The following is an 18665-nucleotide window of genomic DNA, read 5'->3' on the forward strand; positions in this document are numbered from 1 at the left end:
GTGAGTTAAATCATCTTTGGGAAGGTTGAGGAATAAACGCATGTCATGGCAACCTTTTTGCAAATATAGCAAGTTTTATGAAAAGGGGGCCCACTTTTATAACAAGTCAGAGGCAAGATGGTGCTTTGGCAGAGATTTGATCACCAAATTGAAGAGAAGGTGCAATAGGGAACACCCCTTTCCAGTCATTTTAAACAGGGTAACTGGCATGGATAGAATTTATTGGGTAAATAATCTAGGTGTAGGGTCTTGGTATAAAACAGAAAGAAAGGTACGTAAATGGCCCAAAACACCAAACTTGTTGAGCACCAACTCCAATCTGAAAAGTTTTAATTGTTTTTGTGTACAAATAAGACTTATTCTACTTTTATTAGATATGTTTTATATCAGCAAGGTTGTAAGATTTGGTGTGTTCACGGTCACTCTGGCATGGCTGTTTAATTCGGTAACTCTTGAATTTTGTTTAAATTGGCACTGACCCAAGATTAACCAGAAGACTTTGCCAGTATGGCTAGGTGCAGGATTGTGGTATTGTAATTGGGTTGCGTGCCGCAAGGTAAATGTAAAAAATAAAAAAAACATTAGTCCAATAGATTTATTAGACTTATCAGTTGTATTAGTCAAGTTAGTTATTTTGTGAGGGTTTGTTTTAGGTAAGTGTGTGGTAAAATTTCCATGTGTAGTCCAGAATCTCACATGGTCAGTATGTGCCAAACTCGGAAACAACTGGATTTCTGGTAGGAAGGATTATCACTCTTGTAAATTTTTAGAAGCCCAATTTGGCAGTAAACTGATCCGATGGATCTGACCTGAATTTTTTTTCACACATTTATATTGAAGACAAAGGCCCTGAATTTGTTCCAAAATTCAAAATAACCTGACCAACTTTCCATTTTAATAAGAAAACCAAAAGGGGCGTGGTCGCTGGGAAAGGGGTATGATCATTGAAATGGAGGCGTGTTTCCAACATTTTCAAAAAAATCCCAACATAGTTACTAATGTTTCCACAGAACTTGTGGTGGATTTGAGCACTGGAAAACCACACAACTCAGAGCAGTTGTAAAAAAAAAAAAGCAAAATGTAGGGAAAAGTGCAAAACACAGGAAAACATTAGTAAATACCGCGGAAAAATACCTGTCGAGAATCAAAACCACAAAGAAAACTACACTCCACTCTTAGTAAATCAGGGCCATAGTCTGTAAAGTAATGAATGTAATAAAAATGTAGTAAAGCATGCTACAAATTAACAACCAAAAAAACCCCAAATAAAAGTGAATATACAAAACAAACAGGCTGCCGTAAAAATTGCATGGCTTTGTTTCTTATTTTGAGATGAATTCCAGCTCAACTTTGTGCTTGAATGATTTCAGATGGTCATTTTCCCCAAAAGACTTAAGAGTTACATGTAAACAAGCACAGTACTGTGCTATAATATATGCATTAACTCATTCCTTAACACATGACCCTGTTTCGTTCAGACTCCTGAGAAAGGCTTAAGCCCATTTTAGTACATAAGGGTTAAACAGCTAATCTTTGTCAGTTTTAATTGGAGGTTTTAGCAAAGGAAAAATTGAATAGTTGTGTAAATCCGAGTTTATTTGCATATTGGACAGGCAGAATACCATTATTACATGTCGTATCTTCTTGACAAGTTAATTTATTACATGGCTATTTCGAAGACAATGACTTCACAACACTGCAACACAGCACTTTGAAAAAGTTTACATATGTAATTACTCATTTATCAGAGAAAGCGATAACTCAAACTGCATAGGCTGAATTTTGGGGTGTGTAATGGATGTACCATATAAATGCCCTTTAACATGGGCTCCTAAAGGGTCTTCTTAATAAATGCAAATTCCTACTGGAGTGTTCTATTGCTTCTAAAGGGAAATTAGCAAAAATTTTGTTTTGAAGATTGTTATTTCTATTTAAATGTGTTGGTCGAGACAAATGGCAGTAAGCAAATATAAGGTCAAACAGTTTAGCAGTCCATGATCTAATAACTAGGAATGGTGCAGTTGCCATTTAAAGCTGGATGCACACAGCGCCAACTGGTACAAGGTCAGGTGAATTGTCACCAAAGCCAAGGAATGACAACATTGTTTCTGTAGTTCCCATTAACTTTATTGAAGAATGGCCATGCTTGTAACATACCAGCTATCAGAAGGGAAAACCTCTTTAGTAGATATCCTTATAGGTCATACATATGTACAGTGGATTATAAGTATTCACCAGAGAGCCAATTCTGTAGATGAGTTGTCCCTTACTGACTGTCTCCCTCTACTTTGTAGATTGTAGGCCCTCTGTATCAATCTGTCAATCACTTTTTTTAAGTGGTCCTTATTTCAATTGGTCCTTGATTGTATGTTGTAGTATTTATTTTAACTCCATATCATGTGTACAAGGGCTCTGAGGAATAATAATAATTTTAACAATATATCCACCATTGTAGAACCTGAGCCAAGTTAACCTAAACAAAGGTTTTAAGAACATGTGTTCATGAGCACAACCGATACACGTTTTTCCCAACAGGATTATCTAACACTCTGGTGTTCAAAGACTCTGTTCACATTGCATTCTACTGTACATTCAGTGTAAGTGCTAGAAAAGTTATCAGCACATATGTCTAGTGAATCCATAATTCTCTGTGTACCAAATAACACTAAAACAGTAGCATTGCCACTTATCTCTGGCCCAGTGTACAGGAATACCTGAAGTAGACAGGAGTCCCTGCTGCTGTATGTACAAAGCAGCAAGGCATACAGCGATGCCATCAGTAGGCGCTAACTGGTTAGGGGTTCTATGCAGAAAGAAGGTGACAGTAAAGGGCCTGCGACAGACTGGAACAATAAATAGTTGAGTTTTTATATCCTAAACATCCATTAGGGACCATACGAAGAGACATATATTTTATGCTTTACCACTCAGGAGCAGGGACTCCTGTCTTTGGCAGGAGTCCCTGTTCTTGTACACGATTTGCCAAAAATAACAAATAGCAAAAAAATGGATTTGAAAAAATAATCAGATTTTTTTTTTGTAAGATTAAATCCAAAATCAATCTAATTGATTCACTCATCTTGAGTGGTATACATTTTTTACCTTTTTATTTTACTGTATCATTATATTGTGGCTTATGGGCTACATGTGTATGGGATATAGTGACATATGTTAGGATATTTCTTGATACAAATACATCAAAAGTAAAAAATCTTTAGAAAGTTGTAAGGAGTCTATCTTCAACAGAGCCATCTTTAGAGATCCATTTCATGTACGGTAAATCTGATATTTATAGATGAATTAATAACTTACGATAAAAGCATGTTTAAAAAAAATAAAAAATATTATTGTGCCCCTTGTCTTGGGCATTCATATTTTTTTGTTCTGATCAGCAACAAATGACATAACGTTCAGGTGGTCAGTTTCACAAGAGGATTTTCTTTTTTTCTTTCTCTATTCATTTCACTGGAGTTATGTTCAGTAACTAGGAATATGAACATCGTCTCAATTAACAGAGTACCTTCAGGGTCCTTTGTAGCCAACTATCCCAGCCGGCTCGTCCATACTGTCATCAGCACCTAATCAACTAATGATGGCTTAAAATGAGGAAGGCCAATCCCAATAAATCCCAGGGATAGTAATTTTTCTCTTTTAATGTCTTTCTCCCTCCTTCCTTCTTCTTCCTATGGCATATTGCAGTAAATTAATGTCACTGTGGCTATAACAGTAGCGCTCCTATGGCAAGTATTCAAGCAACGATCCTCGAATATTTTATCTGAGCATTTATTTGTTCATAAAATAAAATGGGATTTATAACAGTACTCTCTGTTTTTTGAGGGCTGCTTGGTTCGCAGTTCCAACAGCTCCTTATCTTCAGCATCTAGATATAAGGATCTTTCCAAGAGGCTGGAGAAACATATATATTAAAACAACAGAAGACGACTAGGGAAAAAAAAAAACACTGTGTAAAGTACCCAATGAAAAATATCAAAAGGATGTACAATGTGTAGTGAAATGAAATGTGTAGAGCTTGTTTACATGATATAAAGGTCATACAAAGAGATGGTCTAAATGCATCCCAGCCAGGTTTTTTTTGCATTTGTGTACATGTGTATGTTTGTTGGTTGTTGATTCAGTTCTATGTAAGGACATGTAATGCATGAGATGTACAAGTGATAACGAATTGTAAGATGCAAAATGTTTAATGACAAGCGGCGTTCGTTCCATCCATAATGATGCACGCTGAGCATTCTGGGGCGCCAACCTCTGCAAATGAAATGCTACATTATAATTCATCAATTCTAAAGCCAATCATTTGATATTTTGACTGCAAGCTTAGGAATATTCATACTTCCAACCGCATGTAAATTTCAGTGAGCCATTAAAATCTCCAAGCTCTATAATTAGGCAGCTCCTGATAGATATGGATGTGGCTTGTGAAGATTACGATTGAGGAAGCATCTCTGGGGACAGGTTCTGGACCAGCTTTCAGGGCCCTCCCCGCTTCTCCAAGAGATGTTGCTCTTCGGAGTTTGACAGAGCTTTGAGAGTGAACGGAAAAGTGCAAAAGGGCACATGTACTTAACAGAGCTAAAAAGAAGACTGAACATATGCTGATGGACAACTAAGGCCTCTAATTGTTATATAGATATAGAAAATTTATACACATGACATTCTAGTGCAAATGAATCTGTGTCCCTAAAAACTCATTCTGATAACTCAATCATGTATGTTTTATAAAAACATTTTACAGGGTTGTTTTTTAAAGCCAACTTTAAAATTAAAGGAACATTCTCATTTTCAAGAGTCGTCCACTACACAGGATAAGAGATAACTAGCAGAAAAATGGGGTTCGACTGCTGGGACCCCCACCTATCCTTACAATACAGGACTAATGGCCTCCGGATGAATTAAGCGGCAGCATGCTGAAGTGTTCAACTCCCCATTCATTCTCTTAGGGGCTTCCTACGGATGCGTATGATGTAAGTGCCAGAAGCTTACTCAGCACATGCGGCATAGTGTGAAAGCAGCCATAGGGCAAGGCTCCATAGCAAAGTGTAATATTATTAGTGACACTACTGTCAAATGCTTGGATATAATGCTCTTAGATATAAAGGAGGAGATTCATCAAAACCTGTGCAGAGTAAAAGTTTCCCAGTTGCCCATAGGAACCAATCAGTTTGCTTTCATTTTTAACAAGACCTCTCCAAAATGAAATAAGCAAGCTGTTTGGTTGCTATGGGCAACTGGGAAACTTTTTCTCTGGGCAGGTTTTTATAAATCTCCCCCAAAGTACACTAATAAAATACATGGCCCTATGACAAAAGATCAAGTTCCATCTTTCCTGGTAGGTGTGTGTTCAGGGATTAGCCATATTAGAATTCCAGTTGTGGTCTAAAGTAAAGTGTATTTATTCCATTATCCTGTAAGTGACGCTTAGCTTACCCTCTGTGTATTTTGGAGGCCTTTTATATTATCTATTAGTTTCACATATAGGCATTTTACCATAAAGATAAATTGGTCTAAACTTCTAAACTGATGCATTCTGTGAAATGAAACATACTTTACTTGCATTTCTGAAAATGTCCTGTTTGAGATATATATCTGCCTACTAATCCAAAACTGCCTTCCTTGTTTCACCCTTTTGAGTGCCACTCAGATGGTGTGGCATGCTCAGTTCAGCTGCATATTTCTTGATGGTCTCTATTGTGCATGCAAGCAAGGGGGATTGTGGGAAAGGCAACAGTTTACAGAAAAAAACATTGAGTGGTCAGATCCATGGGCGAGAAAAACAGTACAGGGATGTAGGTTATATGACTGAGGCTGCATTCACACCTCGTTTTTAGCCTACGGTTGCTGGATACGGCTGGGGGGGGGACCGGGTGCTCCCGTACCCCAGCCGGACCGGCACTGAAATCCATTTACTTTAGTATGACATGAAGATAACAGGCATCGCTATTAGAATCACTTTGGCAGAGCGTCTGAATGTGGCAGCAGGGAGACCATATGGTGTCCAAATTGAAGAGAGTAAATAGATTTTTTTATGTAATTTTTATTTTATTTAATTTGAATTTATTTACATTTTTTGAGTACCCATTGTGATGAGCATCGACCTGGCAGTTCGCCCGCGAACCATAACCTGTTCCAGACCCCCCCCCCCCAACACACACACTTTCTTTTTCCTTTGTGGAACTGTTTTATTTAATCAGTTATGGTTTATTGTGATAGCTCTAACCTGTTTCATTGGATTCTTGTGGTAATTCCACAGCTACTATATGATGTCGACAACCATAGGGCCTCAGTCTTGAAAAGATTACATAAATTTTTTTAAATTGAAATTTAAGATTTTGAAATTGAAATTTAAGATTACACTCCCAAGTTTTAATGTCCTGGGCCCAGGCGTGTGGTTACATAAGACCAAATCTAACAAGGAGTCACATGGCAGCACAATAACAGAGCCCGGAGGTGGCATCAGTATGAGGAGACCATATAGTGGCTGAATGACCACCTGGAGTTGGGGGCAGCATGATTAGAACACATAGTGTCTGAATGGCACAGCCTTGAGTTTGTGGCAGCATGAGGAGACCATATAGTGTCTGAATGGCACAGCCTGGAGTTAGCTGAAGCATGAGTAGAACATATAGGGGCTGAATGGCACAGCCTGGAGTTTTTGGCAGCATGAGGAGACCATATAGTGATAGAATGGCACAGCCTGGAGGTGCTTGAAGCATGAGGAGACCATATAGTGGCTGAATGGCATAGCCTGGAGGTGGTGAAGCATTAGGAGACCATATAGTGGCTGAATGGCACAGCCTGGAGGTTGTGAAGCATGAGGAGACCATATAGTGGTTGAATGGCATAGCCTTGAGGTGGCTGAAGCATGAGGAGACCATATAGTGGCTGATTTGCACAACCTGGAGGTGACTGAAGCATGAGGAGACCATATAGTGCCTGAATGGCAAAGCCTGGAGGTGGTTGAAGCATGAGGAGACCATATAGTGGCTGAATGGCCCAGCCTGGAGGTGGCTGAAGCATGGAGACCATATAGTGGCTGAATGAGACAGCCTAGAAGTGGCAGCAGCATCAGGAGTCCTGATAGGTGACCAGGTGACAGAGTGGTGCGGTGGGTGGCAATATCAGTACCCGGTGACGAAGGTGGGTGAAAGAAGGAGAACTTGGCATCAGATGAGTGGCATCAGGCGGGTGGAAGGATCAGAATAGTAGCTGAGGCAGGTAGACAGAAGAAAACTTTCTTTTTCTGTCAAAGTATTAGTGTGCACAAGTAAGTATTGAGGATATGCATTACATAAAATTTTACTTTTCTTAGGATAAAATATATGGACCCAATTTTTTTAAAAATCTAACAAAAGGAAAGGTGTGCCAAAAGCACCATGTGCCACCAATACCACCAAATATTTATGCCATGCAAAGACCTCAAAAAGGTGGAAGGGAACGACATACGGTCCATTGTAACAGATGTGGGTAAAAACTTCCCCTGTAAGGCCCTACTCTCGCACCATTAATTCCCTTATTGGCAAGTGTTACTCGTCCTAAAAAGGGCAGCCCCGCACAGGAACCTCTCCCTATTTCCACCTAAAAACACTGCCATTTCCAATGGTTTTTAGTTAAAAATAGGGAGAGGTTCATGTGTTCCTGTGAGAGGTTACTCACATCTGTTACAATGGACCATACGTTGTTCCCTTCCACATTTTAGAGGTCTTTGCATCGCATAAATACTTTGTGGTATTTGTGGCACATGGTGTTTTTTGCACACCTTTCCTTTAGTTAGATTAAAAAAAATTTGTGGGTCCATATATTTTATCCTAAGAAAAGTTACGTTTTACGTAATGCATATTCTCAATTCTTACTTGTGGTCTAATGCAAAGGAATTTCTGAAACTCGGGACCAGCACCTTAATTATATTTTGCAGTATCCATGGCAGCACAATGAGAGAGCCTGGAGGTAGTAGCATCAGCATGAGGAGACCATAGAGCAGCACAATTAGAGAGCCTAGTGGTGGCAGCATCAGCATGAGGAGACAATATGGCGGCACATTGACAGAGCCTGGAGGTGGTAGCATCAGCATGAGGATACCATAAGGTGGCACAATGACAGAGCATGGAGGTGGTAGCATTAGCATGAGGAGACCATAGAGCAGAATGAGAGAGCCTGGAGGTGGCAGTATCAGCATGAAGAGACCATATGGCAGCACAATGAGAGAGCCTGGAGGTGGCAGCAGCAGCATGAGGGCCATGTCAACTGAGGGTTGAGTCTGAGGAACCCACCGACTGTTTACTGGGGGTGTCGGATGTCACTTGAGATGAAGTGGATGACCGAGTGAACCGATCAATCATGGCTGCTGGGTTGCTGGTCAAAACACTACTACTATCTGACACCAGGAGCTCAGACCTCTCGCTGCGACTCCAGCTGCCACCCGCACCTACTCTGCTGTGACCTCTGCCTGCGCCTGATGAATTTAAGCCCCTGCCACTCCTCTGTGCACGTCCTGGCACTACTCTGCCTGACATACTTATTGCATATATGAGGGGAGTACAATACGCTTCACTATGCTTAAAACAGTATTTGTCTAGAACAGCAGCAGGTGTGTACTATTGGCTGTCCTTTCACAGTATCTCGGCCTTTAACAGATTAACAGGTACAAAATAAAACACTACTTAGATATACATATGTGGTATGCACTTATGAGGCAGGAAAATGCGCTACAGTATGCTTAAAGAACGTATTTGTGCACAACACCAGCAGTACACAACAGTGCTGAAGCATACAAAAGCTGTGTACTAATCACAAAATTGCACTCTGTCAAAAACTATTAGGAATGGACTGCTGGGTATGATATCGTCTACAGACTAGTTCAACCAGCAGATGATTTGTTGTGGAACAAAGACACAGAATTGCGCTGAAAAATTATTCCTGCCTCCTCTGCTAAGGTTTATGAAGTTGAGGCAGCTTGTTGAAATGCATGAGGCAACACACAGCTCTCTTCCCCTTTCTGTAATACTGTGCCAAAGAAAGTGACTGGGAGGTTAATGGCTGCAGTAAAAATCCTTTTCAGTGAAAAAAAAAAACACAGCTCTCTGTCCACAAGAACGCTGATGTGACTAGGAGGGGAAACACTGCTGGAAAAAGCTTTTCTGTGTAACACACAGACAGGCTGTCTGTCCTATCTCTCTGCAGTGTATTGAATGAAGTGACTAGCCAAAATATGGCTGCCGATTATATAGGGCTGTGACATCACAGAGGCGACTGGCTGCTGATCCCGCCTACCCACCTTCCCGCCTTGCCTTCCCGCCTTCCCAGAGTTCCTTGCTCCATGTCTTCACATGTGGATCCGCCATTTTAGATGCCCTGGAGCCTGGACTGCACTAAATGGAATTTAATGAAGTGATTCACGCGATAGAATTGCAGCAATATTAATTTTTCATAAAGTTCTGAACGAATTCGGATTCGTCAGCTTCCATTCGCTCATCTCAAAACATAGCCTTATCATAAAATCTCTTTATTGTCTGAAAATACTGCTCTGGTCTTTCTTTATGCTTTACACTTCAGCACTGCTTATGTGTACAGGGACAAGCTCATCAAGAGGTGAGCACATATGGGGAGATTTCTCAAAACCTGTCCTAATTAAAAGTTGCTAAGTTGCCCATAGAAGCAATCTGATTAGTTGCTATAGGCAACTCAACAACTTTTCCTCTGGATAGGTTTTGATAAATCTCGCCATAGAGAGCTATTTTAAACAGGAGGATAAAAACCTACAAGCTACAAAACCTCCAACGAGAAGAAGGTTAATAGGTTGCCGTCTATGGCGCGGGCTCCTGACTCAAGCCTGCGTCATACCGGCCGTCCCCCAGCTGATTCCTGTAGCTGATTGCCAGCGTTAATAGCCGACATATGGCGATTGCTGTGGCTGGCTATTAACGCTTTAGATTGCCTCTGTCAAAGTTGACAGCTGTGTTTTAAGGGACATTTAAACCATCCCTGGTAGTCCAGTGGGGTTGATCACCCCCCCAGCGCAATTTCAGGGGGGGGGGGGACGATCCACTGTTGAGGTAGCCAGGGGGCTTACCTCATGTCCTGTGCTGGCTGCTGCACTTTGAATGATAAAGCCTGGTAGGACCAGGCTTTATCAATTGCGCACAGAGCACACAGATCAATGTGGTTCTATGAAAACATATTGGTCTGTGTGAGGAATTCCTCCTAAAACTCCCCTAAGGGGACTAAAAGTGTAAAAAAAAAATACATTTATAAAAAGTTTAAAACACCCATTAAACCTTACCTTATTAAAAGTTTAAATCACCACCCTTTTCCCCAAATTCCATATAAAAAATATGTAACCTTGATAAAAAATAAACATATATGGTATCACCTTGTGAGTAAATGTCCGAACTCTAAAAATATATAATTAATTAAACTGCATGGTCAATGGCGTATGCACAATAAAATTCCAAATTCCAAAATAGCGTATTTTTGGCCACTTTTTAAATTATGAAAAAATGAATAAAAAGCGATCTAAAAGTCCGATCAATACAAAAATGGTACCACTAAAACTTCAGATAATGGCACAAAAAATGAGCCCTCATACCGCCCCGTACGTGGAAAAATTAAAAAGTTATAGGGGTCAGAAGATAATTTTAAACGTATTAATTAATAGTTATGATAGTTATGATTTTTTCCAGAAGTACAACAAAATCAAACCTATATAAGTAGGATATCATTTTAATCGTATGGACCTACAGAATAAAGAAGTGTCGTTTTCACCAAAAAATGTACTGCGTAGAAACGGAAGCCCCCAAAAGTTACAAACTAGTGTTTTTTCTTCAATTTTGTCACACAATGATTTTTTGGGGGTTTTGACGGAGATTTATAGGTAAAATGACTGATGTCATTACAAAGTAGAATTGGTGGTGCAAAAATATGCTATCATATGGATTTTAAGGTGCAAAATTGAAAGGTTTATGATTTTTAAAAGGCAAGGAAAAAAAAACTAAAGTGCAAAAACTGAAAAAGGCTCGGTCCTTAAGGGGTTAATAGATAATTGTCTCCTATAAATAAGGAGACTCGGTAAGGTAAGGGCATATGGGGCGTACATAGGGGTAAAATGGTACATTCTTTTTAAATGCTTTACATATATATATATATATATATATATATATATATATATGTATCTTTACTTTATAATACTTACTCACCCTATTCCCTCGCAGTTCCTTACAGTTCCAGCTGCTCATTTACCTGCATCCGAGACAAGATGTCAAAGCAAGACCTGCCCAGTTAGCCAATCCCCATCCGAGAGAGGGCAAAAATATCACTTTTATTTCATTTTTACCCCAGAACCAGAAAAATATACATACTTTTTATACTGAAATTCATCTTAAACCCCTAGAGACACACAATAGGATATACTAATAGCCTGTCATTGTATAAAAATATAAAAGAAAATCTTGGGATATACCAGTACTTTTTTTATTTTTTAAACCTAACCCATCTAGTTTTCTTGACACTTTTCGAAGGTGACAACGGAATAGCATAATTGTAAATTATAACACAAATTTTACTTGCAATATAATTGGTGACTTTTCTAGGCCACATATGCTGCCACAAATAAATTGATAAATCACCTTAGTGTGCGCATTAATATGAGTGGACCCCATGGTTGGTTTATAGAGATGAGTGAACTTGCAGTAAATTCGATTCATCACAAATTTCTCGGCTCGGCGGTTGATGACTTTTCCTGCATAAATTAGTTCAGCTTTCCGGTGCTCCGGTGGGCTGGAAAAGGTGGATGCAGTCCTAGGAAAGAGTCTCCTAGGACTGTATGCACCTTTTCCAGCCTACGGGAGCACCTGAAAGCTGAACTAATTTATGCAGGATAAGTCATCAACTGCCGAGCCGAGAGGTTTGTGACGAATCAAATTTACTGTAAGTTCGCTCATCTCTATTGGTTTACTATTGCAGTGGTGGACCTCCAGCTGTGTGGACCTCCAGCTGTTAAAAAAAATTGTAAAAAAGTTGTAGTTTTGCAGCAGCTGGAGATTCGCACTTTGGAGTCCACTGCCCTATTGCAACCAATCACCCATTAGTAAAGTCTTTTTATATGCCACAAGTAACAAATCATGTTTTTTTCCCCTCTTGTAACCACTGGCAGCCTTCAGAGCCATGTTTCAAGCTGTAGTGACTGTGTCTTATCTGTGATGCATTCCCTTTACTATAAGAGGCAGATCATTTCTTAGACATTGTAGCAGACGCAGCATAAACAACAATTTGAACAAAGAAAATTGTACTCTCACAGATAAATCAGCAGAGGGCAAAGTGTCCATTTATTATACAAAAGGGAGTGCAAACTTTTTTCCTGCAGCACTGTAGTCATTTCTCCCTGGCTGATAAATCATATGTGCATAGGATTTGCCTATACATAACCAAAACTTAAAAACTTTCACAACCCACACATATTAATGTAACTGCCTTAAAAACATAAACAATTAGAAATTGTCAATGAAGTGGCCTTGATCAGTACTCTGGGGTCTAACTGTTGAATCTGTATGAGTTTAAGATCTATGGATAATATGAACATCCATTAAAAGTAGTTCTCCCCTTTAGAGGGGTACTCCGATGGAAAACATTTTTTTTTAATTAACTGTTAAACAAATTTGTAAATTACTTCTATATAAAAATAATAATCCTTTCTGTACTTATCAGCTGCTGTATGCTTTAGAGGAAGTTTTTTCTTTTTTTAATGTCTTTTCTGTCTGACCACAGTGCTTTCTGCTCACACCTCTGTCCATGTCAGGAATGGTCCAGAGTAGGAGATATTTGCTATGGGGAATTGCTTGTGCTCTGGACAGTTCCTTGCACGGACAGAGGTGTCAGCAGAGAGCACTGTGGTAAGACAGAAAAGAATTCCAGAAAGAAATATAACTTCGTCAGGAGCATACAGCAGCTGATAAGTACTGGAAGGATTAAGATTTTTAAATAGAAGTCATTTACAAATCTGTATAACTTTCTGGCACCAGTTGATTTTTTCTTCTTCACTGGAGTACCCCTTTAACAAAAGACACTACTTGTGTTGTTCTACAAGCTTTCTTACTCAACAGCGAATAAACAAATTCAAGATATAAAACAAATTAATGTTTACTTTTCCTGCTTTGTAAAACATAAAAGTAAACTATATTAATAAATGGCATGTGCTTTTCCAGATAAAATGGAGGAATACATGATTGAATCACTTTATGTTGAAAAACAAAACAAATCCCAATTTTGTTCCTTAAAGTTTTATTTTTTATGCCTTTATTCTTTAAAGCATGGACTTTCCCAATGATAAATAATATTCTACATAAAATTGCCTTTAACCTTCTTAGAAAGCAGTGACAGATCAGATTTGCAGTATATAGTCTTGTCAGTTGCATTGAGAAAAGCTTTAACCCCTTAAGGACTGAGTCCTTTTTCACCTTAAAGGGGTACTCCGCCCCTAGCATCTTATCCCCTATCCAAAGGATAGGGGATAAGATGTCAGATCACGGGGTCCCACTATCATTACTGCACAGAGCAAAATCGCTCTGGGCGTAATGACCGGCGATACAGGGGCTGGGGCATTGCTACGCCATTACGCCCCCTCCCATAGACTTGCAATTAAGGGGGCGGGCTGTGACTTCATGTGGGGGCAGAGCCATGATGTAACGATGCTATGGCCCCTGTATCACCGGTCATTACGCACAGAGCAGATTTTCTCTGTGCAGTAATGATAGCGGGGTGCTGCATCGGAGATCCTGGAGGCCCCCAGCAGCGGGACCCCTGCGATCTGACATCTTATCCCCTATCCTTTGGATAGGGGATAAAATGCTAGGGGCAGAGTACCCCTTTAAGGACTGAGCCCTTTTTTGCAATTCTGACCACTGTCACTTTCTGCATTAATAACACTGGGATGCTTTTACCGTTTATTCTGATTCTGAGATAGTTTTTTCATGACATATTCTACTTTAACATAGTGGTAAATTTTTGTCTTAACTTGCATCCTTTCTTGGTGAAAAATCCCCAAAGTTCATGAAAATTTAGAAAATTTAGCATTTTTCTAACTTTGAAACTCTCTGCTTGTAAGGCTTAGTTTCCACTTGTTTTTTTTCTGACAGTTTTCGGAAAACTGCAACTGCAGTTTTTGAGCCAAAGCCGGAAGTGTATTCAAAAGGAAAGACACATATTAAGGAAGGACTTACACTTCTCCTCCCTTATGGATCCACTTCTGACTTTGGCTCAAAAACTGCAGTGGCAGTTTTCCCAAAACGGGGGCATATGGGGACTCTAAAACGGGGGCATATGGGTACGCCCTCAGTCCTTAACCCCTTAAGGACGCAGGACGTAAATGTACGTCCTGGTGAGGTGGTACTTAACGCACCAGGACGTACATTTACGTCCTAAGCATAACCGCGGGCATCGGAGCGATGCCCGTGTCATGCGCGGCTGATCCCGGCTGCTGATCGCAGCCAGGGACCCGCCGGCAATGGCCGACGCCCGCGATCTCGCGGGCGTCCGCCATTAACCCCTCAGGTGCCGGGATCAATACAGATCCCGGCATCTGCGGCAGTTCGCTACTAAAATGAACGCCGCACGGAGGTCCCCTCACCTTCCTCCGTGCGGCTCCCGGCGTCTCCTGCTCTGGTCTGTGATCGAGCAGACCAGAGCAGGAGATGACCGATAATACTGATCTGTTCTATGTCCTATACATAGAACAGATCAGTATTAGCAATCATGGTATTGCTATGAATAGTCCCCTATGGGGACTATTCAAGTGTAAAAAAAATGTAAAAGTAAAAGTAAAAAAAAAGTGAAAAATCCCCTCCCCCAATAAAAAAGTAAAACGTCCGTTTTTTCCTATTTTACCCCCAAAAAGCGTAAAAAACATTTTTTATAGACATATTTGGTATCGGCGCGTGCGTAAATGTCCGACCTATTAAAATAAAATGTTAATGATCCCGTACGGTGAACGGCGTGAACGAAAAAAAATTTAAAAAGTCCAAAATTCCTACTTTTTTAATACATTTTATTAAAAAAAAATTATAAAAAATGTATTCAAAGTTTTTTATATACAAATGTGGTATCAAAAAAAAGTACAGATCATGGCGCAAAAAATGAGCCCCCATACCACCGCTTATACGGAAAAATAAAAAAGTTAGAGGTCATCAAAATAAAGGGATTATAAACGTACTAATTTGGTTAACAAGTTTGTGATTTTTTTTAAGTGCAACAATAATAGAAAAGTATATAATAATGGGTATCATTTTAATCGTATTGACCCTCAGAATAAAGAACACATGTAATTTTTACCAGAAATTGTACAGCGTGAAAACAAAACCTTCCAAAATTAGCAAAATTGCGTTTTTCGTTTTAATTTCCCCACAAAAATAGTGTTTTTTGGTTGCGCCATACATTTTATGATATAATGAGTGATGTCATTACAAAGGACAACTGGTCGCGCAAAAAACAAGCCCTCATACTAGTCTGTGGATGAAAATATAAAAGAGTTATGATTTTTAGAAGGCGAGGAGGAAAAAATGAAAACGTAAAAATTAAATTGTCTGAGTCCTAAAGGCCAAAATGGGCTGAGTCCTTAAGGGGTTAAGGGGTTAAATTAAATAGATGCTTCAATAAACTTTGCATAGATCAATAGTACAAGAAAATATAAAAAAAACTTCAAAATATCTTAATAGACAAAAATGCCTCTTTCTTCTGTTGTCAAGCTTCTTCCCAACCCTCAGGACTGGTGCAAGGATTTTTGCCACCCTAGGTGAAAGGTAATTTTGCTGCTACTTGACCCTGCCCATTGGTTCCGCTCTTTGACACGCCCCATCTTACTACTGGGGTGACCCACCTGTTACAATCCTCCTCCTCATGTAATCACCCTAATACTGGGGTGACACACTTTAACAAACCCACTATTCATGTAATCTCCTTACTACACGTGTCACACACTGTAACAAACCTCCTTCTTGTGTAATCACCTATTACTGGGGTGACACACTGTAACAACCCCCCCCCCCCCCCCCTCACGCAATGATGGTTCTGGCTGGGCGAGTGGTTCAGATGAGCAGCGGGTACTTCAGATGCTGTCTGGTGACTAACTTTCTTGCAGTGGGCAGAGTGGCCCCCTATCAAAAGGAGGCGCTCTAGGCGGCTGCCTATTTTGCCTACCGCCAGAACCAGCCCTGCCAATCCTGATTAACTGTCATCCACTTTCATTTTTATCCTGTGCATGTCCTGCAGTTTGCTCATGGATCAAATTACAAGTAATACAACGATAACCCTGTAGGGCAGGTAAGGGGCCCTTAGTACAAAAGACACCAGACCCTGGGCCATAGCCCGGGGTAAAAAAAACACCCCTCTTACTCCAACCCCTAAAATATAACTTTTATTCCAATTGTCAAAAGCAGATATATGGTTTATATTGAAGGGGTTATCCACCATAGGTGATTTTAGTACTTAGTACTGCCAGAACTGGGTATTTCCTATTGGATTTCATTCTCTAAACTACACATCCTACAGTTCCATGCTTGAAAGTTTGAAGTTACTTTCCTTCCTCCCACACATTAGTCACCCTACCCATTGAAACACAGTGTTTTCTAACCAGGGGGTCTACAGCTGTTGCAAAATTGAAGCAGGATAGGCTCCCTCTGATCACCTGACTAGGGATGTCAGGTCTCGATGCACTGCAACCTGGGAAATCCCAAGACATGAGTAATTTTGTATGCTGTTAAAAATAAATATCGGGGCGATAATCACAAAAGAATTATGAGATCACTGTCACACACAGGTACAGACAATATATTATGAACAACACTAACTTTACAGCCCCTGTAGCATAGTCAAATAAAATAAAAATTCCTGGAATACCCCTTTAAGTTATTATACTTTCCTTTTGTCATTTTTGTCTATTGAGACATCACATTATTTTTTCTTTTTAGTATGACACTATCATCAATATTACACAGTGTTATACTAACCATTGTTTCTAAAATGGGCTCTCTCATTAAAAAAATTCTTTGCTATTGCACTCCTTATGGTAAATAAAAAATATTTCTAATATACTATGTTTTAAAAAAGGGAAGTTTTCTATGTTTTATTTGTGCTTAAAAAAGCTCAGGAGCACATTGTCCCCCATCTCATACACATACTTCGACTGAAGCCCAAACACAGGAAGTGCAGTCTGGAGTGCTGAGGGGGGGGGGGGGGGGTTGTCCAGCTTCATCCAATCATAGCTCCTCTCACACTTTCCTGCCATATGCTGTTGGTTGGACACACACACCCTCTCAGCACTCCAGGCTGCACTTTCTATGTTTGGGCTTCGGTCCAAGTCTGTGTATGAGATGGGGGAAAATATGCTCTTGAGCTTTTTTAAGCACAAATAAAACATAGAAAACTTCTTTTTTTTTTTCTTAAACAAAGTATATTAGAAATATTTTGTATTTACCATAAAAAGTGTAATAGCAAAAATCAGTTTTAATGAGAGAGCCCATTTAACCATAAGGCCCTGTTATTACATATAGTTGAATGGAGCAAATCTAAAGTGATCAGGAGACTAAGTGCACGTGCATGCTCTAAGACCATGCATATTAGCTCTCCCTGCCATTCCACTCTCTAAGTTTTGTGACACAAGCAGTGTCGGAAACCAGTGTGCGGGAGTTTAAGTGTCTCCACTCACTTGTAGCTTATGCGCCGCGCTTGAAGACGAGGATGGCTGTCGGACGGGTGCACAGAAACCAGGTAACAAGCATGATGTGGTGCGAGTTGATGACCTATTGAGGGCACACATTGGCGATACGTCAACTTCAGACCAGATTCTGGAAGTTATTGGCAATTGTGAATATTATTGGAGGGATTAATGCCTTAGTTGTAAACGTTATTAGGATTGGTTGTGGGCTGTGATAATTAACTATGATGTCATAGAAGTATCTATAAATATTCCCACCGGCTATCATTGACAGCATTGCCACCATTAGCCTCTTGACAATGTGTTTATTACGAACTTCACTAATTAGAGTTCATATGATGTATTGCAGCACCGATTATTGTTGACTACAGGGAGTAAAATTATGTTCCATAAGTGTTACAACACATAGGGGGAGATTTATCAAAACCTGTGCAAAGGAAAAGTTTCCCAGTTGCCCTTGGCAACCATTTAGATTGCTTCTTTTATTTTGCAGAGGCCTTGTTGAAAATGAAAGCAGCGATCTGATTGGTTGCTATAGGCAACTGGGCAACTTTTCCTCTGGACAGGTTTTGATAAATCTCCCCCATATACTCTACCACAATGGTTCTTTTTCATTTTTTTCATTTTGAGGTAACTGTATGTCAGACACCATAGATGTTAGGGTCTGCCCACCAGCTTTGAGAGAGCTGAAAATTACAGATAAAGCCTACAGATCAGAAATCTGCTGAAAAATACAGGTTATATAACCCCTTAAGGATCACAGGTTTTTTCATTTTTGCAATTTCGTATTTTCCACATCTCCTTCTAAAAATAAAAACACTTTCAATTTTCCACCTACAGACCCATTTTAGGGCTTATTTTTTGCACCATTAATACCATTTAGCAAATTTTTGGGGGCTTCTAATTCTGCACAGTGTACTTTTTGGTAAAATGACACCTTATTTGTACAAAA

At 39.7% G+C, this 18665-nt stretch overlaps 1 long non-coding RNA gene across 1 annotated transcript in view; it reads right to left on the reverse strand.

Annotated features, from left to right (window-relative positions):
* Window positions 1-17860, reverse strand: part of LOC130277644 (uncharacterized) — a 92566-nt gene extending 74706 nt beyond the window's left edge. The window contains exon 1 of the long non-coding RNA XR_008845502.1: window positions 17705-17860. This is a non-coding gene — a long non-coding RNA (uncharacterized LOC130277644). The remainder of the gene's footprint in view (window positions 1-17704) is intronic.
* Between the last annotated feature and the right edge of the window lie 805 nt (window positions 17861-18665).

Source organism: Hyla sarda, chromosome 6, assembly GCF_029499605.1.
Source record: "Hyla sarda isolate aHylSar1 chromosome 6, aHylSar1.hap1, whole genome shotgun sequence".
NCBI classification, from domain to species: Eukaryota; Metazoa; Chordata; class Amphibia; order Anura; family Hylidae; genus Hyla; species Hyla sarda.